Source organism: Aquarana catesbeiana, linkage group LG01 (assembly GCF_042186555.1).
Source record: "Aquarana catesbeiana isolate 2022-GZ linkage group LG01, ASM4218655v1, whole genome shotgun sequence".
In the NCBI taxonomy this organism is placed as follows: Eukaryota; Metazoa; Chordata; class Amphibia; order Anura; family Ranidae; genus Aquarana; species Aquarana catesbeiana.
Window position 1 is genome coordinate 252,190,954 of NC_133324.1, and position 25,405 is coordinate 252,216,358.

The window sequence follows — 25,405 nt, forward strand, 5'->3', positions numbered from 1 at the left end:
ACAATTGTCAGGGCTGGGCTCAGCCCTTCCTTCTCTGAGCTGGCCGCTCAGCTATCAGTTGATTGCCAGCTCCTATCTCTCCACAGTGACTCACCTGTTGATGATATCCTGCTCATCAGTCCTCCTTACTTAGGCTGTCCAGCTCAGATCGTCTCTGCCTTCGCCTGGTCAATATCACAGAGAGTATCTCCTGCGTTCCTGTTAAAGACTTGCTTGGCTGATGTCCCTTCTGGTTCCAGATCCTGCTTGCTGTTCAACTACGCTGAATTTCTGGTTTCCTGATATCCTGGCCTGTTCTGAAGTACACTGATCCCTGGCTTCCTTACTTCTTGGCTTGTCTGACTATCCGTTCTGGTTACTGAACTTTGGCTATGTTTTGACTACATTTGTTTTATTTACTTTTATTATTTAATAAACAAGTGTGATTTAGCTGTACGTCTGTCTGTTCAGGCCATGAATTCAGAACATGCAGTTCATCCACTTATTGGTAATATTTTCTCCAGATTGGATGACCAGGATCACCGCATGGATCAGTTTGCCATAGCGTTACAGACGATCCTGAGTCGCACGGCTCACCTGGAATCTCCCACTCTGGCTGCTCCGGTACAATCCGTGTTGCAGGCAATCCCTGCTGCTGCTCCAATCTCTGTGCAGACACCCCCTCGAGTATTACCTCTGTAAGAGGTATGTCTGGTTTCGCTCTGCTTCCAGATTTGGGGGTGATCTAGTTCAATGCAGAGGGTTTCTCAGCCAGGTTGAGATATACTTTGTGATGCTGTCCCAGGCGTTTCCCACAGACAGAAGCAAGGTAGGTTTCATGATATCTTTGCTTTCTGAGAGAGCCTTGACCTGGGCAAACCCTCTACGGGAGACGCAAAAACCTGTTGTCCTGGTTTACCCAGAGTTTGTGGCCTCCTTTAAAGGGGTATTTGACATTCCCACAAGCTCCATTTCTGCTGCCGAAAGCCTTGTGTCCATCAAACAAGGTACGAGAACTGTTGTGCCTTTATTGTGGCCAGGCAGGTCACTTTTTGAAGTCTTGCCCTACCCGTCCAGGGAATGCCCGAACCTTGAGGACCCGTCACGGACAGACCTTAGGTGGCGTTGTTTCGTCCCCAGCTATCCAGAAGGATAAGCCCCTGGTACTGGTTAACCTTTCTTGGGCTGAGTCATCCGTCGAGATACAGGCTCTAATTGACTCTGGGGCTGCAGGCCTGTTCATTGATGCTGACTTTGTATTGAAGCACTCGATTCTGCTGCAGCTGCATGCCACTCCACTTGCCATTGAGGCTCTTGACGCAAGACCTCTACAGCCTGCTCATGTGACTTATGAGACTGCTCCGTTGTCCATGGCCATAGGGGCTCTTCAACATAAGATAATCCAATTCCAAGTTATTTCCTCACCTAAATTTCCGCTGGTTATTGGTTATTCTTGGTTACAGAGGCACAACCCCTCTTTCGATTGGCTTCATGCTGAGGTTCTCGCCTGGTCGCCACAATGCAGTAAGACATGCTTTCAGAAGGTGGCTAAGGTCCTGTGCACCTCTTCACTCTGTTGGAGGAGTACCGCAATTTTAGCAATGTTTTTGACAAAGGTGAAACCGGTAGTTTGCCTCCACACCGGTCATATGATTGCGCAATTGACCTTAAGTGTGTGTTCACACCAGACACAGTTCTGTGCACTTTTTTTCTGCACAAAATGCATGTACAGTGTTTTCAATGTATTCCAATGGCTCTAGTTCACACCATGCAGTCAGTTTCCGGTCAGTTTCTGCACCGGAAACTGAGTCCATGGTGTGAACTAGAGCCATTAGAATACATGGAAAACACTGTGCATGCATTTTTAGTGCAGAAAAAAGCGCACGGAACTGAACAAACTGCATCTGGTGTGAACTGGCCCTCAGAGTAAACCCCCTCGTGGCTGGGTTTACTCTTTGTCAGTCTCGGAGGACAAGGCCATGGAGGAGTATGTTGCAGATGCACTTTCTTGAGGTTTTATCCGCAAATCCTCGTCTCCTGCTGGTGCTGGTTTCTTCTTTGTGAAGAAGAAGAGTGGTGAACTGAGACCTTTTATGGATTATAGGGGTCTCAATTGTTTCACGATTAAGATTGCTTATCCGATTCCTGTGATATATATTTTTGGGGGATATTTATTATAGCAAAAAGTAAAAAATACCGTATATACTCGAGTATAAGCCAAGTTTTTCAGCACTTTTTTTTGTGCTGAAAGTGCCCCCCTCAGCTTATACTTGAGTCACTGCCAACTCTGCATACCTGATCAGCCCGTGTCATGCTCAGACGGCAGCCGACCAGTGTAAAAAAGCTGTGCCTCCACCTCGTCCTCGTCCGTGATAGGGGAACACTCAGTTTCCCAGCAGTGAGTCAGTGTTCAGTGTTACGCCTATCACGGACATCCTCTCATTCTCATCCCATGGATGAGAGGATGTCCGTGATAGACAGAACACTAACACTAACTGCTGAGAAACTGAGTGTTCCACCTATCATGGACGAGGACAAGGAGGAGGCGCGGCTTTTGTACACTGGATGGCTGCCCTCTGACTGCATGACACGGGCTGATCAGGTAGGCAGATTGTCACAGGGAGGCTGCAGTAGACACAGGGATGCATGTAATGGACACAGGGAGGATGCAATGGACACAGGGATGCATGTAATGGTCACAGGGAGGCTGCAATGGACACAGGTATGCATGTAATGGACACAGGGAGGCTGCAATGGACACAGGGATGCATGTAATGGACACAGGGAGGCTGCAATGTAATGAACACAGGGATGCATGTAATGGACACAGGGAGGCTGCAATGGTCACAGGAAGGCTGCAATGGACACAGGGGGGCTGAAATGGACACAGGTAAAGCATGCAATGGACACAAGGAAAGCATGCAATGGACACAGGGAGGTATGCAATGGACACAGTGAGGCATGCAGCTGCAGATGGGCATTTTTGACCCTCTTTTTCCACTTACAGTAGCTGCTGCATTTCTCACCCTCGGCTTATACTTTAGTCAATAAGTTTTCCCAGTTTTTTGTGGTAAATTAGGTGCCTCTGCTTATATTCGGGACGGCTTATACTCAAGTACATACGGTAATGCGTTTTTTTCAAAATTATCACTATTTTTTTTTTTTATCGCGCAAAAAATAGAAACCGCAGAAGAGATCAAATACCACCAAAAGAAAGCTCTATTTGTGGGGAAAAAAAGGACGTCAATTTGTCGACACGACCACGCAATTGTCAGTTAAAGTGACGCAATGCCGAATCGCAAAAAGTGCTCTGGTCTTTGGCCAGCCAAATGGTCTGGGGCTGAAGTGGTTAAGGAATATCACAGGTGCAGGCAACACCAAGTCCATAACAAATGAAAATGCACTAGAATTGACCATTCACTTGCATGGTCCCCTTTCTTGGCCTGCCAAACTGCATGCACAGATAAATGTTCTGGTATGGATTTGGGGTGACCCCCATGTAATTTTTTATGTCATTTGCATAGGAGTCCCCCTTAAAATCTGTACTGAATCTGAGAGTCTGGCATGAATTTCAGAGGGATCCATTTCATTTTTTTTGCTTGGGGTTCTCCTTTAAAATCCATGCCAGATTTTAAGAACCTGGTTATTGATTTGGGCAGGACCCCATGTCATTTTTTTGTGGCCTCACCCCAAAAAAAACACCTTACCCCCTTCCCCACCCAGTGCCCAGGCTCCCAAAGCGTTAAAATGGAGAACATTATTTGATATATTTAACTTCTCTTGACTTCAGTGAGGTTTGGATTCAGGATCAGAAATCCCACTTTGGCTCAGGCCTTTGTGCCGCACACTGCTGCATCCTTTGAAAGGGTAAAAAATAAACACTAAGGGCAAAATTAGCATGCACTAAAATCACCTGACGTTATCACTCATGTTCAATGCACTCCCTATTGTCATAGTATAAATAAAAGTTAGGCATACACTAGTTAGGCCTATTATCCCTGCATAAAACCATCCATCTTCTTGCCAATTTTACACTGCTGTATCCTTTGTAGTATCTATTTTGTAATATAACTCATACCTGTGCTTTTTGTCTCTAGTAAGTGTGGCGCTAGTCTAGCTCATTCAAGCAGTAGTAAACCGCTTTTTTTTTTAAGCCTGTAAGACAATGGCATAATGCACTAGTATGAATCGCATACTAGTACATTATGAAATACCTTAGAACTAAGGCCTCCAGAAACATACTGTCACCGCTGAAGGCGCTTCCATCTTCACCAAGTCTTCATTCTGGGTTCATGTCCTCTGATTGGCCGTGATGACATCACTCCCGTGCATGCAAATGGCCTGACATCCAAGAAGAGTGGGACACTGAAAGCTGTTGCAGCTATCTGAGGATGATAAAGGGCTGATCCTATGTGACTCAAGTATATGTGAAATGATTTCCTGGATGCAATTCTGAGATGGGTTTCACCTACTGCTGGATGGATAACATGCCTATTTGATCCCTGTAACTCGGGATCCATTCCGTGTGGTAAGTGGCCATCTTCTTTAAAGAAGCACCTTTGAGTACTCCAGCACTTTGGAATTTTATTGCACACGGGGCACCTTCACCTAAATGGACTATTACAGTATTTGATGTTTCATATTAGTGCCAATTTTGTTTATAATCTTGCTTTGAGGACATTCAAGGTCCATATCATTGATTATTTTACACATTGGTTACTTTGCACAATATTTTTTATCTGCACTTTATCATTTGAAGATAATTAAGGTTCAGAGTATTTATTTACTTTGCACATAGCAGATTTTGTACATTTGTGTTTGCACTTTATCGTTAGGAGATAACCAAGGTCCATAGTGTTTGCTTATTTTTCACATTGTTCATTTGCACAGTGTTTCTATTTTTTTTTCAATAAAGCTTTTGTTTCTAATTTTATATGTGTATCAATTATATGTAAGTTCAAGGGACAGCGCACATATTTTTTGGAAAACTTGTTTATTTGCCCAGTGTCGGGATATATAGGTTGCAACAGTCCCATCTGGATTATCTTTTCATTTAAACCAGGGATATGCAATTAGCGGACCTCCAGCTGTTGCAAAACTACAAGTCCTATCATGCCTCTGCCCCTGGTTGTCATGCTTGTGGCTGTCAAAGCCTTGCTAGGCCTCATGGGACTTGTAGTTCTGCAACAGCTGGAGGTCCGCTAATTGCATATCCCTGATTTAAACCTTGTTGGCAGTAGCATCGCTAGGGGGTGGTTTCTGGGGTTCATAGCCCCGAGTCTTTTATCAGGTGCAGCTGGGGTTCTGCCACTGTGGGGAGGGGGGCCCAAGACCTGCTATCTCCCCCTGCACCACTTGTTAGTGCACCAAGCTTAAGATCTTTTAATTTTAACTACAGGCTTTGGCCTGTAGGCATCCACTAGATGAAGCTAAGTATCAAAGGAATTTTCTTACTTAGCATCATCTAAAGGCCAAATGCGTTATTTTCCCTTTTCAACTAATGAAAAACATTCAACTACCACAAGAAATAGCCTAATAACATCAGTTTTCCCCCATTCCTATATATAAATATCAGTGCAAAAACATATAGAAACTAGACCCAAAACCAATGATAGCTTTCTTTTAAAGGATAAGTTCACCTTTGTTCACTTTTTTTCTTCTAAATTCCAGATCCCCTATGTATCAATAGAGCATTCATGTACTTTTTTTGCAAAAATATCAACGCTTTCCAGTAATTCTACATACACTTACTTTACTTGTCCTCATCCATGTTTCCAGACATATCCATTAGTAATCTATTGCTTCCTGATCAGACTATGGGTTATAACACAGGAAGGAGTTGATCAACTGACCTCATCAGCAAACACCCTGCATCATCCACCCACCCACTCCCAGCTGCATGTTTTTTAAATGAAATGGAATCAGTGATCACCCTTCTCACTAAATACACAATATACAATCAGATTCCATAGTGTATGGCCATCTTCATAAAAGTACATAGGAGGGAGTGGACAGAAACACTCAGCTGTCATTCACATCTCTGCATAGCGGGAACTTGCATTGCCACATGTGTCTTTTTTTAGCGAGGTGGGGATGTGTTTTTGGAGCATTTTCACTCATCACACATAAGGCAGCCCATCCACTTGAATGCCCTACACCAGTGGTGTCCAAACTATGGCCCTCCAGTTGTTAAGGAACTACAACTCCCATCATGCCTAGTCATGTCTGTGAATGTCAGAGTTTTACAATGCCTCATGGGAAGTGTAGTTCCGCAACAGCTGGAGGGCCGTAGTTTGGACACCCCTGCCCTACACACAGCAATTGCCCCAAAGAAGCTTCAGAACTTTTTTTTAGAGCAGAGGTTGGTGCATTTTTTTTACTGTGATTTTTGTTTTAAGCGCATTTCTGAAATGCAAGGAAATGCACAGATGTGAGTGGAGTCTCGTTGTTCTTGTGTTACCACACTAATTTCACTTTCAGGCCCCATTTACATCTAGTATAGTGAGAGCGCACATTTTGCCATTAAGGGTGATCACTGATTGATTGCATTACATTTAAGAAATGTGCAGCTGGGAATGGGTGTGTGTGCTAATGAGGTCAGCTGGTCAACTCCTTCCTGTGTCATAACCTATAGTCTGATCAGGAAGTAAGACATTACAAATGGATACGTCTGGAAACATGGATGAGGAAAAGTAAAGTAAGTGTCTATAGAATTAATGGATATTTTTGCAAAAAAAAGTACATAAATGCTATATTGGTACATAGGGGAGCTGGAATTTAGAGAAAAAAAAAGAACAAAGGTGAACTTATCCTTTAACTATTAAAAGAAATTAAGTGCACTGCCCTTCGTAAAACAGATACGAAACACTAGTTTAATAACATAGAAACGGGTCCCAAAACCCATTGTAATTTCCTTTAATAAAAAAGAGAAATAAAGCATACTGCCATTCAGAAAACATGTTGATGACATCCAGTACCTTCAGCATAAATCTTTAGTGGCTAACTGTGTTTTTATACTTCTCCACACCTGGCATGCACAGTATGACAGCTAACCAATATATAAAAATCACATGGCATTTAAACTTTCCGGAGAAATAAGTTGGGAGGTGTGCTAAAATTCCCTGTAGATTGTGTGCACTGTGAGAAAAAACAGTCAAACAATTGGCATCCCTGCTTGTTTGGATCCTTAAAAGAAAGGTCAGTGTAGAGTGAATAGAGATATTGAGCTCTTCTTTCAGGCTATAGAAGTGGTCCCTTTAGAAATGGTCTTGTTACCAGCATGAACAAAGCTTGTTTTATCTCAAATATTTTTTTCCATTTACAAATAATAATAAAAAAGAAATGAAGACATAGATTCCTCTGTGTGATGGCACACAGTTATACAGAAAGCAGAAAAAAGAAACTCTTATCTGGGCATAGAGAGGTCTTTTGCTTTACTAGTACAATGACCACCAGGAAAACTAAAAAGAAAGTTTCAGACATGTGACAGAATCTTCTGTTTGCTTGACAATAGGATAAATAAAACCGTACAGTGCTGACACTCTTGACATTTAAATAGACACCGCTCTTAAAGGAAAGTTCCAGTCAGACATGAAAATGGAAAGCATTCAAACAGATTTAGTGGATAGTTTAGTTGTGGAAAGTCACCATTTTTAACCCTGGTATGTATTCTCAACTACCAAGTAGCTAAATCCTTAGATTACTGACTGAATTAACCTGAGTTTATGATTCTGAAAATGTATACCAAATGTTCTGAGCACTTTTTGAGTCCACTGACTTTTTCTTTTTTAAACATACAATCAGTAGTAATTTGCAGCAAAGATTTGTGGACAGAGAGCTTGCACTCTGCATAAGATATTGATTGTATGTAACCTTCAGCCTTTATAACCAATTTAAATGTATCATTTGGTAAAATTTGCTTTTGAAAGGTGCAATGATTTTATGGGAATACAGGTTATCAATAATCAGTCACACTAGCATGTGTGGCCAGCACAACACAACACACATTCTATTTTAGGTGAATTTATTTCATTTTCTACATTACCTCATTACAGTGACCAAATGGACATTCATAGTTACCAAAAAAAGCAATTTGTTGAACACTTTCTAAACATACGCTTTTATCTCTATAGTGTCACTATGACATAGGGCATCTTTAGAACTCCCTTGATGGTTTGAACGTGCTAATATGTAACCAAAGTTTTGTGTCAAGGGTACTCATTTCACTGCTGAATAAAGCCTTACAAAATGTGTGATATTGCATTGCCTTATGGAAGTGCATCTTGACTCTTTGGGGCATTATGCTGACATAAACACTATTTGTTATGTGCTGATGTTTGATCTGTTGCCCTGTCAACTTTATAAAATACTGTCAGTTTTGGTCTGTAACTCCAACTGTCACAGAGTTAATGGAGATTTACAGAGCAAGCCACTGAGGTGCAGAATTGTGCGTCATTGGTAAATAACATGCATCTCAACTCTAGGTCATGATTTATGTCTCAGGAGTAAAGAAGTATGGATGCTTGGAGTTCCTGTTTGCAGTAAATGGTCATGAATATTTCTTATTATGTGCAGTCATAAATTGACTGCATTCACTGTACACTTTTGTCAGAAATTGAAGACATTTGAAGACACTTGGTTTTTTGAACATTTTTTTAAGGTTAAATATTTCTATTTATTATTCCCCTTGTCTTTTTACTTGACATATGCTTGTGCATTTGTTACTACATTTTAAAGTCTCATATATCCTATAAACTAACATTACTTAGGGGCTGTTATTTTATGTTAAAGAGTGTGTATAAACTAACAATGAACTTCTCTTGTTTGCTCCCTTTCTCCGTTTTGGGTTGTTAAATAAACCCTTTAAAGTATTTTGATATAACTCTTCAATAAGTAAAAAAAAAAACAAAAAAAAACAACTACCGTATTAATCGGCGTATAACACGCACTTTTTTCCCCTTGAAATCAGGGGAAAATCGTGGGTGCGTGTTATACGCCGATCCCCGCTGATTGTGAGAAGCGGAGCGAGCGGAGCCGACATGCACAAAGCCGAGTGTACTTCGGCTGGACTCGGCTCCTCTCACAGTCCCGCCCATCTCCACTGATTGCAAGAGGAGAGAAACGAGCGCCGAAATACACAAAGCCGAGTGTACTTCGGCTAGACTCGGCTCTGCTCACAGTCAGGGGCGGGACTGCGAGAGAAGAGAAGCGAACACTGCCGACATTCACAAAGCTGAGTGTACTTCGGCTGGACTCGGCTCCTCTCGCAGTCCCGCCCCTGACTCTGAGCAGAGCCGAGTCTAGCTGAAGTACACTCGGCTTTGTGCGGCGCTCGTTCCTCTCCTCCGATCGGCACCAATTTTAAAAAAAGACACAAGGCTGCAAAGGCACAGACTGCTTTGACACAGGGAAGGCTGCAAAGACAGACTGCAATGACACAGGGAAGGCTGCAAAGACAGACTGCAATGACACAGGGAAGGCTGCAATAATGACACAAGGTGCAAAGACACTGGGGAAGGCTGCAGATAGACACTGATAAGGCTGCATTGATGGGCATTTAAATGTAAGTTTTTTTTTCCTTAAACTTCCCTCCTAAAAGTTATTTTCCTTAAAATTCCCCCCTAAACTTGGGGTGCGTGTTATACGCCTGTGCGTGTTATACGCCTATAAATAAGGTAGCATATGCTTTTAGAAATTCAAAACTCCAGAATAACATGCTCAAAGAGTCATTGGGAACTTTTAGACTTGCATGTGTAGTCAGATGAAGGAAAAGTTCTAACAAGTGCAATAGCTCTGGCATAGCAGCTCCCACACAAGACTTCCCTCCATGGGCAGCCAACAGTAGTTTAAACCATAAAAATACAGAAAGGAGCTCCAGACCAAAACTAGATGAAACGGTCCAAGATAATTTTAATTGTTGGTTAAAAAGTCACATAAAAACACATTTTGGGGGCAACACCACTCCTCCTTCACCAGGGCTCCACATGGGTAAACACTTGGGACCAACACACAGGAAAGAATATACAAATATCACACTTTAGAGAATATTTTATTTCTCAAAATTTTATTTTCCGGTTAAGAAATAACATACATTTAGAAAATGAACATCAGAATAGCGATAACAGAGTTTTGCATTACAATATAAGAGTATCTCCAAAAAAGAGCACTAGAGCTCGGCAAGTTGATTACAAAGACATATCAGAGAAAAAATAGGCGAATGTAAGACCGTAAGGTATGTGTTTGAACCCAGAGCATGAACCAGATTGATTCAGAAGCATATGTAAGGTCTCTGGGTGCTGTAGAGGCAACAACAGACATGGAGAGATCAGGGCGGACCAGGGAAGAACCCTTTACACCTGGCACCCCCATGGGGATCAAGCTGTACCAAGTTGGGTTCATAACCCCCCAAAACCAACCCCCATCCCACCACGTATCCGCAGCCGTGACCGGTACTATGGCTGGCCTTAATCGCAACTGAAGAACCAAAACTCCTAACTGTCAGATAAAGAGGAACTTTCTGACACCCCAAATATTTGTGAATTTTTGAGAGAAAGCAGTAGGATAGGGAAAGAGGAGTAAAGAGAAAGAAAGGAGGGGTGAGAGAACGTATTAGGAGTGTGAGGTTGCCTTTCTATGGGTTTTGCAGAAGTCTCATTCAGGCTTAGTGCCAGGAGAGAGGGAAATGCCCATATATTGGGCCTGGGGGTTCCCATGTGGCTTCAAATTTGCCTACCGTGTTCAGAAGAATGCTGGATAACTTTTCTTGGGACATTATCCATGATATTTTCCTGAGGGTTGCTTTGATCGAGATTTTTGGTTGTTTCCAGACCTTTGCTATAGTTAATTTTGCACCCACAAGAACAAAATGTATTAGCCTTCGAGTGTATTTGGGAATTTTTGGGATCACTCCATTGAGGAGAGCGACCATCGGAGACCTGGGTACCTGGCTGCTGGAGAGCTTATCGTTTATGTTGAAAATTTTTTGGGACACTCCCACCATATGTGGGCCATTGTTCCTGACAGTCGGCAGCCTCTGAAGCACAGAGGATTTGCCAATTTATACATTGAGGCCAGTCTTGATGGTGTGTAGTACCATCTAGAGAGAACTTTCAGGCTGGCTTTTACGAGGGAGGTATTTATGATACCCTTAAATGATTTGAAGCATGCCGACTGACAGTTCTCCAGGTCCCAGCTGAATTGGAAATCCGATTCCCATGCTGACATAAAGGGGAGTTTTGCGTGCGGTTGCACTGTTGCACTGGTGACAGGTAAATGATCGAGATCCCTCCCCTCTGTTCCAGTCCCTGACCACACCATAGTTTGTAAAGAGTAAACCCAAGCAGCATCGTTTTTTCTGGCCAGATAGAGAGTAAATAATGTGATATTTGAGGGAATCTGAATCGCTATGAGAGGGGTAATTCCAGCTTATGGACACAGTGATTGAAGGAGATAGAGCCTGAGGATGTGAAAAAATGTCCGATCCGGTACAGTCCTTTGTGCAGCCACCATTTGAAAGCTATTATGTTCATACCTGGGGGGAAGTCAGGGTTATTAAAGAAATGTGATAGCGGTTTACTCGCTTAGGTCAGGGTTGTCGCTGTGCGCAAATGGTCCCATAGGGCTAAAGAATGAGACAGGGTCGGCGCCATTATCGATGGACGGGCTTTTGGTGGGCACCACAACAAGAAGTCGAGAGTGTGACGGGGGACTGCTTGTCTTTCAATTTGGATTTAGTCTGGTTTTTCGTATTTGGAATATATTGTTGGAATCTGTGCTATCCTGGCTGCATAGTAATACTGAAGTAATATAGGTAGACCCAATCCTCCCCTTTTATTTAGAGAATATTTTAAAGAAAGTCTACATAACAGCAAAGACATGCACATCGGTTGAGCTATTTATTACTAAACCATGCCATTTAAACACTGCATTTGTTGAAAATAAACAGATTGATAGGATATTTAAATATGTTGTTGGCATTTTAGGCATCACTCAATATATGCACTGAACAGATGAGCTTGGAAAGGGTATAGAATGCAGCACATTACACCTTTATTAAAAAGGGAAAAAATCTCTGGTTTCAGGACATTTGTTTTTCTAATTTGCCATTCACACAATCTGCTAAAATCTACACAATAGAGTGATCTGTCTTGACAACTGCTTAATGGCCCATGGACTTCCACCAAAGTTAGCAGTTTCTTGAAGAGAAAGGATTCAGCAGGTAGGGTCAGGAAAATAGATCTTCATACACACTACAGACTATGAGAAAAAAGAGTGAATTATGAAAGCCATTGTGAAGCTCTTATATCGAAGAAATTACCACGGAAACCATATAACCCGGTTTAAAACAGGTTTATTGGAAATATATGTCATTGTTCAGTTACAATTCTGCGCTGACAATAAACACACTAAAACTTTGGAAGGCAAGCGGTATAAATAAATGAGAAGAAAAGGGAACAATAAAAGAGTGACTTCATAAAAACCCAGCAAGTAAAACACTAAATGCTCTAAAGATCAGAACCACATAAATAGCAGATTTCTGTTTGAATGAGTATTTTTAAGAAGAAATAGCTGTATACTTTTCTTACTGCATTACACCAGTGTTAGCTATTTCTTAAAGCCCCACTCCAGGATAAAATTAACTTTTTACTGATCACCTATTGGGGTGCAGGGGACTGCTAATCCCAAGGTCACCACCCCCCTTCTGTCCCCCATTTTTTACGTCAGTCCTTTTCTATCTCCTGGGAGGACCCTTTTAGCAGCCATCCAATAGAAAATGCCCACATCACACAGGCAGTGACATGGACACCTAAAGAAATACCTCAAACAGGAAGTAAACAGAACAGAGGACTTAAGGCTGTAGCCTCACATATACCCAGTGAAGTGAACAGCCTCAGATGATACACAGAGATGAAACAAATCTCCCTACATACGTTTTACATCTACGTCTGCTGTCTTCATTTGTATATATCCTTTAGAAACTGCTCTTCATGTTAAAGTTTTGACCTTCCTGTTCAGCACTGGGAGTGGATAATTGGCATACAGCCAAGACAGCTGATTGGAGGAAAGGCTGACGCCCCCTCTCCTTATAGACAAAGGAAGAAAGGAATGTGCACAGCTCTGCTCTTAGACGGCAAGCTGACTGCTAATCTATTTATGGCAACCTCCCCCAACACACACTTCTATCCCCGTCTATGAGAATGTGTGAGAGCTATGGAGCAAGAAACAGCTACGGGACAAGAGAGATAACAAAACATTACAGATATGCGTGCCCAGCTCAAATTTCATGAATTGGGTTTACATCCACTTTAACCACTTCGATACTGGGCACTTATACACCTTCGTGCCAAGACAAATTTTCAGCTTTAAGCGCTGTCGCACTTTGAATGACAATTGCGCAGTCATGCTACACTGTACCCAAACAAAATTTTTATAATTTTGTTCCCACAAATAGAGCTTTCTTTTGGGGATATTTGATCACCTCTGGGATTTTTATTTTCTGCTAAACAAATAAAAAAAAGACCAAAAATTTTGAAAAAAAAAATTTTGTTTCTGTTACAAAACTTTGTAAATAATTACATTTTCTCCTTCACTGATGGGCACTGATAAGGCAGCACTGATGGGCACCAATGAGGTGGCATTGATGGGCACCGATGAGGTGGCACTAATGATGGGCACTAATATGCGGCACTGATGGGGCACTGATAGGCGGCACTGATGGGCACTGATAGGTGGCACTGATATGCAGTACTGATGGGCACTGAAAGGCGGCACGGATGGGCGCTGATAGGCAACACAGATGGGCACTGATAGGTGGCATGGATGGGCACTAATAGGCAGTACAGATAGGCACTGATAGGTGGCACAGATGGGCACTGATAGTTTGCACGGATGGGCATGGATGGGTACTGATAGGTGGCACTGTACACTAATAAATGGTACTGATGGATGCCAATCAGTGCCAAACAACAATGCCTGCCAATCAGTGATGCCCATTGTGGGCACTGATTGGCATTCCTGGTGGTCTAGGGTGGCATACTTGGTGGTGGCTAGTGGTGGCATCCCTGGTGGTCCCAGTGGCATCCCTGGTGGTCCAGTGTGGGCATCCTCGGGGGGGCTGCGCTGATAATCGATCAGCACAGACCCCCCCTGTCAGAAAGGCAGGCGATAGGCTATCCTCTACTCTCGTCTGACAGACGCGAGTGAGGAAAAAACGATCACCGGCTCTTCCTGTTTCCACAGGATTGGCTTCTCTTCTGGTGAGTTTTCCTCTACTATCTCTTATTCCTGCCAGGGCTCTAAAAAGTGTGAACCGGAAAAGAAGTGCTGCCCACTGAATATGACAACACCTGCGGTAAATTACCACACAGTTTAATGTGGAAAATACTGCAAAACATGGGCAAATAACTCATGCAGTATTTTAGGAGCATTTTTTGGTAAATGGCAAAAACATTTTTTGAAAAATGCTGAGCGGTATTTTAGGCCTGGTTCACAACTATAAATTTTTTAGTGCGTTTTACATTTTACAGAAACACACTACAGTCTATTTAACATGGTTTCCTATGGATATAGTTCACATCTGTGCATTTTATAGAAAGGGCCAAATACTTTTTTCTGGTTTTTGGTTCCATAGACATCAATGAATCAAAAGCATTTGTTGAAAAACGCAAAATGCACACTGCAATCTGCATAGGTGTGAAACAGGCCTTACTGCAAGTTTAAAGGTAAAAATACTGCTTTGTGAATGGAACCCATTGTTCTGTAACACCACACACAGCTTAAAGTGGTGGTAAACAATCACCTTGTAAAATACCCCATTCAGTTTAAAATAGAAATTAAAGGCAAAATATTTTAGTGTAGATATAAAAAAGCATTATAAATACCTTTTTTTCCTTTTTTTATAATTATAATTAATTTATAAATTATATATATATATATATATATATATATATATATATATATATATATATATATATATATATATATATATATATATTTACATTCCCTCAGCTGCATAAGAGCTGGGGGAAGGAGAAGCAGCAGCAGCTTCCCAGTGAATGTATGTGCAGTGGGGGGGGGGGGGGGTCAGGACAAGTCTGATCACTGGAGCAGAGCACACTGAGTTCCCAGCATAGCTAGAGAACTGACCACAGTGTGCTGTCCTGCTAGGTGTGGTCAGTTTTTAATAGGAAAGCAGAGGGACTGGCAGGAAAACTAGGAAGCAATACAAAGAGAACAGGAGGATACTTTCTCATACACGTACATGATACAGCAGGCACATATCAGGAATTATGAAGTGTTGCAGTAACAAACACTTTAAAGACATCTTCCAAGCATATAAAGATTAGTGTTTTTCCATGACTCCATTGACGTGGCATTAAAACAGGGACTATTCCCATGTTGTATAATATAGTTTGCTTTGTTGAATTTCCTTTATGGCAATGTCCAGCTCACCAATAGCTTGCTAGTTAGTATTGAAAAATGGCCAGAATTTAGTATCACAATTTGCTTCCCTCATAGACTTTAAAGTAATTTGCTGCTAGTATATTTTTTTGCAAATTTTAAACAGAATTTGACTAGCCCCTATGGATTTAAACGTGGGCACATTCTCCTATCCTTGCTATGTATGTGAGAAGTTTCCAGCTGTATAAAGGCACCTAACACCATTGTTTAACACAGAGATGGAGATATCACACTCCAGCATTAGGAATAAGCAAACTGGCCAGATATGGTTCAGCAAACCCTGTTGGATGTCACTGAAACCCAAACTTAGCAGCAAATCCCACTGAAGTCTAGGAGAGTTAAAATTAGCTAATTTTTCTGTCCATTTTCAAGGCTAATAGGAAAGCTATGGTTGAAAACAGGGCATAATGAGCTGGCCACTGCCAAGGTGAACATGTACAAATGCAAAACATTTTTTAAAAATACCCTTAAGTGGGAAGATCCACTTAAAGGGCAAAATTTAAAATAAACAAATCCTTACAGACATGTTGCCTTATAAGCCAAATTACTTTAAACGTGGAGGGGGTACCTTACCATGAACCTAGTCCCAGTGTTGAGAGACAAGTGCTTCTTCCGCACATTTTGTCCCTAAAAGATGTGAAGGTTTGTTGGATAACATATACAAATTCAAAGTCCCCTCCCATCACAAATGCATGCCCACCTAGGCTGCATGCCTGGATAAGGGCCTTTCATGAATTTTTAGGGAGATCCCACCAAAAAAGTGTACTGTCATTTTAATTTATGAAACAAAAATAAGTGTACTGTCATTTTAAGAGAAAACATTATGAGGTTTCCCTTACAATTCAGACTATCTGGGCATGCAGCCTGGGCTGCCAGAAAAGGGGGTGAAGCAAGTGTTCTGTGAGGTAGGGGTCATCTCATATGACTTATTACACTAAAAAAAATCTAAAAATGTAAATATGGTCATAGCCATACTGTACACCTTCTTACAAGTGGTTAAACGCTAAGCACTCTGTTTATTGATGCCCTGGTAATCTTTCTCAGTACGCATTATATGCGTACCATGTGCTTGGAGCTGCACCCTACTCCAAGATCCTTCTCTTTCCTCTCCCCACTCTTGACTTCCTCTCTTCTTTTCTGCTCCTCTCCCCTACTCCTCTCCCTCCTCCTTTTTTCCATTCCTCATTTGGTTCAGATCACAGTATTTTCGCCGCTACCCTATGGATTCACAGTACCACACCCCTAAGCTCCAATGAGCTCCACCCACATGGTTAATCTCCCGATAATCCTGTATGCTTATATTCCTAATAATTTGGGCTAACTGATTGTTCAATGTTCTGTTATGCTATCCTATATTTTGGTCTTTCTTGACTATTATCAGGAAACAAGCGCTCTATGGAGCATACGGTTTATTTTCGTCCTATGTACAGATACTCCAGTCTCTCCTGTGGAACTCTGCAGCTCCTCCAGGATTACCTTAGGTCTCTGTGCTGCCTCTCTGATTATTGCCCTCCTTGCACGGTCCGTGAGTTTTGGTGCGCAGCTGTATCTTGGCAGGTTTGCTGTTGTGCCATGTTCTTTCCATTTGGTTATGATAGATTTGATGGTGCTCCTAGGGATCATCAAAGATTTGGATATTTTTTTTTTATAACCTAACCCTGACTTGTACTTCTCAACAACATTGTCCCTTACTTGTTTGGGGAGTTCCTTGGTCTTCATGGCAGTGTTTGGTTAGTGGTGCCTCTTGCTTAGGTGTTGCGGCCTTGGTGGCCTTTCAAAAATGTGTGTATGTAATGACAGATCATGTGACACTTAGATAGCACACAGGTGGACATCATTTCACTAATTATGTGACTTCTGAAGGAAATTGGTTGCACCAGAGCTTTTTATGGGCTTCATAACAAAGGGGGTGAATACATAAGCACATGCCAAGTATCAGTTTTTTTTTTCTGAAAAATAGTTTTATGTATATGTTTTTCTAATTTTACTTCACCAACTTAGACTTTCGTGTTCTGATCCATCACATATAATTCATATTAAAAAAACATTGAACTAGGGGATGTAGTGGTGGCTAGATGGTACACTTAGGATACAGCACCTCATCCCAGAAAAATCAAATAGCTAGTGGATGTGGGGACAGGGGATTATAATGGTGCTAAGGTCAAATAATGCAAGAAAAGAAAAAAAGTTTAAAAGAGGCAAAATTACAAAATTTATTTATTGGTAATGATACATACAAGAAAAACACAGTTAAATCGATTGCACTTAAAATAGACTTATAAATTGCATGCGACCCAGGGTATAGTAGAATAGGCCAGATGGAAATGGCCGTCGAATTGGGGGCTCGATTTCCTACATGTTTCGCCAAGACATTGGCTTCCTCAGGGAACAAGAGCTCAAAAAGGGTATAAAAGGGTCTGTATGTGGGGATGCAGAAAACATCATATAAACAAAGATATTTAACAGTACAATATTTAATGCACACTAAAGAGATTCAGTATTGTGGCTGGACAATCGTGCAAGGAGGTGGCCCCACTAATTCCAGTGACGCAAACGTACCTGAAAAGCCGACACTCGGGGGGGCACGGAAAGCGCCACCACAGGGGAAAAAAGGGGCAGGCCACGCCGTGTAGTGTGCCTGCAGGGGGCATACAGTAAACCTGGCAAAGGAATGCATTGGAAATGTGTGAGTAGATATAAATTAAACATTGCGTTTAAGGAAGTACTAGAAATGATGCAATTATGCATCGGTTGCATGAAGCAAAGAAAATACATGTATTTAAAAAGATGTAAAGAACTCACAATATTCTTTAAAAACAGTAGATTGCAGGGGGCACGAGGTGCCTATAGATAAATGCAAACACACAGCAGAGCAGTTAACGGGATCAGCAATCAATTGGAAAATGGCCTAAATAGGAAAATAAATTTGCTTTAGGGGTGGAGCTAATGATCGTTATAGAGATAACAGAGAAAAAACCTCCAAAGAGGAACTTACTTATTGAGGTAAATGGCTGATTTGACAGAGTCAAGTGCATGAGGTAGAGTATTTTAGAAAATGCAACAGGTGCATTGGGTCCTGAAGAGAGATGGATAGAGGGGGGCGATGTTAGGGCAGTACAAACTGTGTTATAGGGAACAATAAAACTGCTGAAGAGGCAGGGAGCGGTTTACCTGATCAGCCGTGTAGCAGAGAATATAGCTCATAGGAGGTCAGTGTTGGGGATTGCCGAGGAAATAGATGGTAGGTCCAAGGTATCTCCTAAAAGGAATGGTTAGGGGCTCAATAAAGGGAAAAATGGGAAACAGCAAGAAGACATGACTGCACTTACAGATGGGGGTACACCTTAGTGGTGACATTCCAAAAGGCCCAGACGTCATTCATGCTCCGCTCCCCTGCAGACCTGCCGGCACTCTTCACATTTATGGATGCTGAACCCGTGCGAGTACAAAATTGGTTACAGATCATCAGCCATCCGGCTGCACATGCCCCTCTATGACCCAACATTCCCAGCCTACCTGCTTCCAGAGATCCAGGAGGCATTCACGGGGACCGCCAGCGGAGCAGACAAGTGAGTCATAAAGTACCCCCTCTTCCCGAGCACAGATTTCCAATTCCCCCGCTAGTTGACTGTTCACCCCACCACTTTTTGCCCCCCTTCACACTCCTCCACTTTACTATGCACTTACTACCCTTCTGCTACCTCCATCCGAGAAGCCTGGGATTGCTCAGAAACTCCCAGGCCTAGTCCGTGGATGTTACCTTTGCTCCCCGCCTTGAGAAGCACCCGGATCCCTCCTTCTGGGGCTGGTGCCTGAATCCCTACCACAGTTTGAATCAGAAAGAACTCATTAGAGCTGGTTGAGCAACGCCAGGAGAACAAGTTTCTACATGACCCCCTATGGCCCTCCTCTCCTAAGATCTGGGTCCAGAATATATTCCCCAGATACAACTACCAGACACAGGGGGAACAGCAGTGCCCACACTCCTATGACCGTCAGATTGGATTCCATTTCATATAGATGTTATTATGTACTATAAAGTTACTAGAGAAAATATTTGAATTCTATAATCGCATGCTCTAGATAACTACATGTTTGTTTGCATGGTTTGCTCATGTTCGTATGACAGTTTTTTTACCTATTTTGGTCGGGGGGTCGGGGGAGGCCGGTGGGCTGCTTTTTGGCCTCCGCTGACCACACTCCCACATAGGCCAATGCTTAACCCCCAGTCTGTTGCTGGGAAGCGTTTAAGGAGTATTTTGCTGCAAGTTAGGTGATAGCTTTTCCTTTTTCCTTTTCCAAAGGAAGTGGTGCCCAGTTTTAAGGTATCCACCTCCCTTTAATACTCCCCCCTTTTGGAAATTTCCACAGGGGAACTTCTTTCTTTTCTTCTCAGCTCTACTCCTTCCTCTCTCTCATCCACTTCCTCTCCTCTTACCCCCCGCCCCCCCTCCTCCTACCGTTCCCACTCCCTCCTTTACCCACCCCTTCCCATGGAGGTTCTGAATGTGATCTTGCTTAACGCTAAGGGCCTTAACACACCCGACAAAAGACTGATGCTTTTACAGGATATGCATCGCCTTAAATCAGATGTGGCCTTCATACAGGAGACACATTTTAGGGATTACAAATTACCCATTCTTAAAAACAAGTCATTCCCGATGGTGTACCACTCCACCAACCGGACAACTAAGTCAAGGGGTGTTTCTATTCTCCTTTCAGGCAGAGTACCATGGTCGCTTGTAGACTCAATTATTGACCCTGGTGGTCCCTACCTGTTTGTAAAGGGCATGGTCGCCGATGTCAAAATTACATTAGCAAATCTCTACGCCCCTAACGAACAACAAGAGGCTTTTTTGGGTAGGACACTTGTGAAGCTGACCAATTTTACAGAAGACCACCTGATTGTAGGAGGAGACCTGAACGTCCCATTAATTCCAGCAGAAGACACATCATCTGGTCTGTCATCCATCTCCCTTGGCTCCTGAAAACGCATTGCTCATTCCCTGCGCGAAAGCCAACTAATTGACGTATGACGTCTTCTTCATCCCACGGAAAGAGATTTCACCTTCTACTCTCTCCCCCATAAGACATACTCGCGCATTGACTATTTCCTTGTCCCCCACGCCCAGCTACATGCAGTACACACCTCAACCATAGGCTCCATTACCTGGTCCGATCACGCGCCTATTTTTCTGTCCTATGCTCTTCATGACTCCATGACCACCAGGAATAACCAATGGAGACTGAACGAAAGTCTTTGTCTTACAAGACAAAGACGTCCTAGCAGACGTTACTAGGCAACTGAACTGCTACTTTAGAATCAATGACACCCCAGACTGTGACCTTGGCATTATCTGGAAAGCACATAAGGCGGTTATTTGTGGCATGTTGATTAAACACGGGGCCAAGATCGAACAGAAATGAACCGACAACTTAAGACCCTACTTACAGATCCTGCTGCCCTAGAGATCCGTCATAAACGGACAGAGTCCCCATCTCTAGAGAGAGACCTCCTTGTCAAACGTACACAAATCACGGATCTCCTACAATTTAAAGCCAAGGCAACACTGCAGATATGCAGGAAATTTTCATATGAATCAGGAGATAAATGTGGGAAGCTGCTGGCCAGAACTTTGCGAGAACAGAGACTAGCAACATATATCCCACAACTAGTACCCCCCCATCAGACCAATGGTTACAAAACCATGCGATATAGCAAGAGAATCCCGGGAATTCTATAATTCCTTATATAATCTGACGACCAAGCCCGATGGCCCGATTATAAGACGCAGACAAGGACATCCTTGAAGACCCCATCACTATAGAGGAACTCCAGGGGCGGTTGGTGTCACTAAACAGGGTAAAGCACCTGGCCCAGATGGCCTTATGGCCCAATACTACAAGACCCTACTTCCTTCTCTTGCCCCATACATGGTCAAGCTGTTTAATGCACTAGGCTCGACTGCAACATTTACAACCAACACTCTACTTGCACACATCTCGGTGATCCCTAAGGAGGGGAGAGATCCAACATCATGTGGAAATTACCGGCCGATCTTGCTGCCTAATTTGGATCTCAAAATCTTTACCAAGATACTGGTGAATAGGATTCAACACCTTATCCCGAGCCTGATCCACTTGGCTCAAGTGGGCTTTGTCCCTACACGGGAGGCTAGGGACAACACTACGAATGTACTGAATTTACTTCAGGCAGTAAACCAATCACACAGTGTGTGTTTCTTAGTACCAACGCAGATAAGTCCTTTGACAGGGTGAACTGGAATTTTATGCTTACAGCCTTACGAAATGCTGGCTTCGGGAGAAAAATGCTACAGTGGATTTCCACAATTTACTCCCGACCAGCAGCAAGAGTATGGGCAACGCTGTTCTATCAGACATCTTTGGAATTACTAACGGGACACGCCAGGGGTGCCCACTGTAACCACTCCTTTTCGCCCTGTCATTGGAACCATTTATCTGTGCAGTCTGACGTAACCCAGCTATTGAGGGAGTTAAGATAAGAGACTCCCAACACAAAATTTCGGCCTACACCGACGACATGTTATTCTCCCTTATGAACTCTCTGGTCTCACTCCCTAACTTGATGACAGAGTTTAAGGGATACGGAGCTCTCTCAAACCTCCAGATTAACTTCTCCAAGTGGGAAGCAATGGGGGTTAATTTTCCACAAAAATCGTACAGCTACAGAACAATTTTAAATTCAAATGGACTGACAAAGCACTGATGTACTTGGGTACATTGGTCCCCTCCAACACAGCCAAAATCTTTGAGCTAAACTTCCCCCCACTACTTTGTAGAGTTAAACAGCTTCTAGACAAGTGGTATACCGGTCTTTATTCTTGGTTAGGTCGCTGCAACATTATTAAAATGAGCATCCTCCCCAAGTTTCTCTATCTTCTACGGGAAATGGACCACTCCTGGTCCATATCCCATCTAGCTATTTCAACCAGATTCAAACAACATTCTTTGACTTCATCTGGGCACACAAATGTCCATGGTTACAGCGTAACCAGTTAATGCTACCTAAGCAATATGGGGGACTGGCAGTACCGGACATATGCAAGCACTACCAAGGTATACACTTGAGTAGGCTGGTAGACTGGAACAGACACGCAGATTTTAAACAATGAGTTAGTATCAAACAAGTTCAATGGATGTTCCTCTTGGTGGAGCCCCCTGGTGTTATACCACCCTTTTCAAGGGGGATTAAGAACCACCCTCTAATAGGCAACACAGCCAAACTATGTTCAGTCCTACTTTCATCCACCCCCATATACTCAAAGACGTCACCTTTGTACCTAATTCTGGGGAATCCCCTTTTCCCCCCGGGAATTGGTGATGCCAACTTCCGGAACCTGAAGGACTTGGGCCTCACACAAGCCTCCCGATACATAAAAGAGGGGGCGTGGCCGACAGTCCAGACGCTGATAGACCAGTCGGGTTCTTTCCGACTAGGTTTCTGGAGTGCTCTCCAGCTCTCTCACTTCTTCAGAACTCTCCCGACCCTGGGACTGTTTGCCAGACCCCTTACCACTTATGAAGAATTCTGTTCGGAAACGGGGGCAATGCCCCATACACTCTCTGCTAATTACGACTTATTAATTACCCCTGTGAAACTTCACGTTTTGAACTGCATACAGGAATGGGAACGTGACCTAGGGAAAACTTTCAGTACAACACAACGACAACACATTCTCAGGTTCACGTACAAATCTTTTATTTGCGCGAGAACACAGGAGACCAATTTTAAGATTCTCACAGGTGGTACAGAACCCCAGTGAGACTGAAGAAAATCTTTCCAGACACTTCTGATCAATGTTGGAGATGCCAGGGAGATAAGGGTACCATCATACATATTTTTTGGACCTGCCCCGAACTACAACACTTTTGGACGGAGGTCCAACACATTCTCCAAAAATTCACAGAACGCGAAATATGGAATGACCCAGCATTCTTCCTCCTACATGCTTCCAATATACCAGGGAAGATATACAAAAAATCTATTATCCTTCACCTTCTTGACGCTGCTAAGGCCTGCATCCCCCTTAAGTGGAAATCCCCACAACCCCCGACAATAGGAAATGGGGATTTGAAAAGTATAGGAAATAAGTAAGGGCATTGTTTCAGGCACCCTCTACATGGAATATGAGAGACGCCTCAGATAGCAGAATGCCATACTGTCCTTTGGATGTAATAATGTGCTCTCGTATACAATGTATACCTTCAATGTGATGTAAGACAACAAAATTGTGTGTACCCAGATGTCTGCCTTTGACCCTGTTCTTTGAAAAAATAAAATAATTAGAAAAAAAAAAACATTGAACTAAAAGCTGTAATGTAACAAAATAGGTAAAAAGGCGGGGGGGGGGGGGGGGGTGGTGAATACTTTTGCAAGGCATAAGTGGAAATCCCCACAACCCCCGACAATAAGGATGTGGATTCCAAAAGTAAAGGAAATAAGTAGAATGGAAGATCTAGTTCTGACGGCGCGACACCAACAGGAACGATACTCCAAGACCTGGTCGCTCTGGAACGTCTTTATCTTTTCTGACGAATAGGGATGAGCTTCGTGTTCGAGTCAAACCCATGTTCGACTCGAACATCGGCTGTTCGATCGTTCGCCGAATTGCGAACGTTATGGGCCGTTCGCGCTAAATTCGTGTGGCGCGTCACGGCCCATAATTCACTGCGGCATCGCAGTGCATTGCTGGCTGATGATTGGCCAAGCATGCACTATGACCCGCATGCTTGGCCAATCACAGCGCCGTCAGTAGAGAGAGCTGTAATTGGCCAAAGCCAGGGTGGCTTTGGCCAATTATGGCTCAGGGGATTTAGTACACACCCCACACTATATAAGGCCGCCTGCACGGCGGCCCTGTGTAGTGTGTGTTCCGGTGTGCTGAGAGATAGAGAGAGAGAGAGACAGTGTCATTTGATTTGAGTTAGATAGATTAGGCAGAACAGTCAGTCAGTTAGCTGCACTTACAGTGTATTGTGTATATATATGCATCCCAGGTGTTGCATATATATATATATACACTGTATTCAGTTTAGCTAGATCCGTTCCTGTTATCTTCTATCTAGACTATTTACATTTAATGCAGTGCGTCCTGCTCACAGTGTTCAGCTAGATCCGTTCCTGCTATTTACATTTAGTGCAGTGCGTCCTGCTCACAGTGTTCAGCTAGATCCGTTCCTGTTATCTTCTAGACTATTTACATTTAGTGCAGTGCGTCCTGCTCACAGTGTTCAGCTAGATCCGTTCCTGCAATTTACATTTAGTGCAGTGCGTCCTGCTCACAGTGTTCAGCTAGATCCGTTCCTGCTATTTACATTTAGTGCAGTGCGTCCTGCTCACAGTGTTCAGCTAGATCCGTTCCTGCTATTTACATTTAGTGCAGTGCGTCCTGCTCACAGTGTTCAGCTAGATCCGTTCCTGCTATTTACATTTAGTGCAGTGCGTCCTGCTCACAGTGTTCAGCTAGATCCGTTCCTGCTATTTACATTTAGTGCAGTGCGTCCTGCTCACAGTGTTCAGCTAGATCCGTTCCTGCTATTTACATTTAGTGCAGTGCGTCCTGCTCACAGTGTTCAGCTAGATCCGTTCCTGCTATCTTCTAGACTATTTACATTTAGTGCAGTGCGTCCTGCTCACAGTGTTCAGCTAGATCCGTTCCTGCTATTTACATTTAGTGCAGTGCGTCCTGCTCACAGTGTTCAGCTAGATCCGTTCCTGCTATTTACATTTAGTGCAGTGCGTCCTGCTCACAGTGTTCAGCTAGATCCGTTCCTGCTATTTACATTTAGTGCAGTGCGTCCTGCTCACAGTGTTCAGCTAGATCCGTTCCTGCTATTTACATTTAGTGCAGTGCGTCCTGCTCACAGTGTTCAGCTAGATCCGTTCCTGCTATTTACATTTAGTGCAGTGCGTCCTGCTCACAGT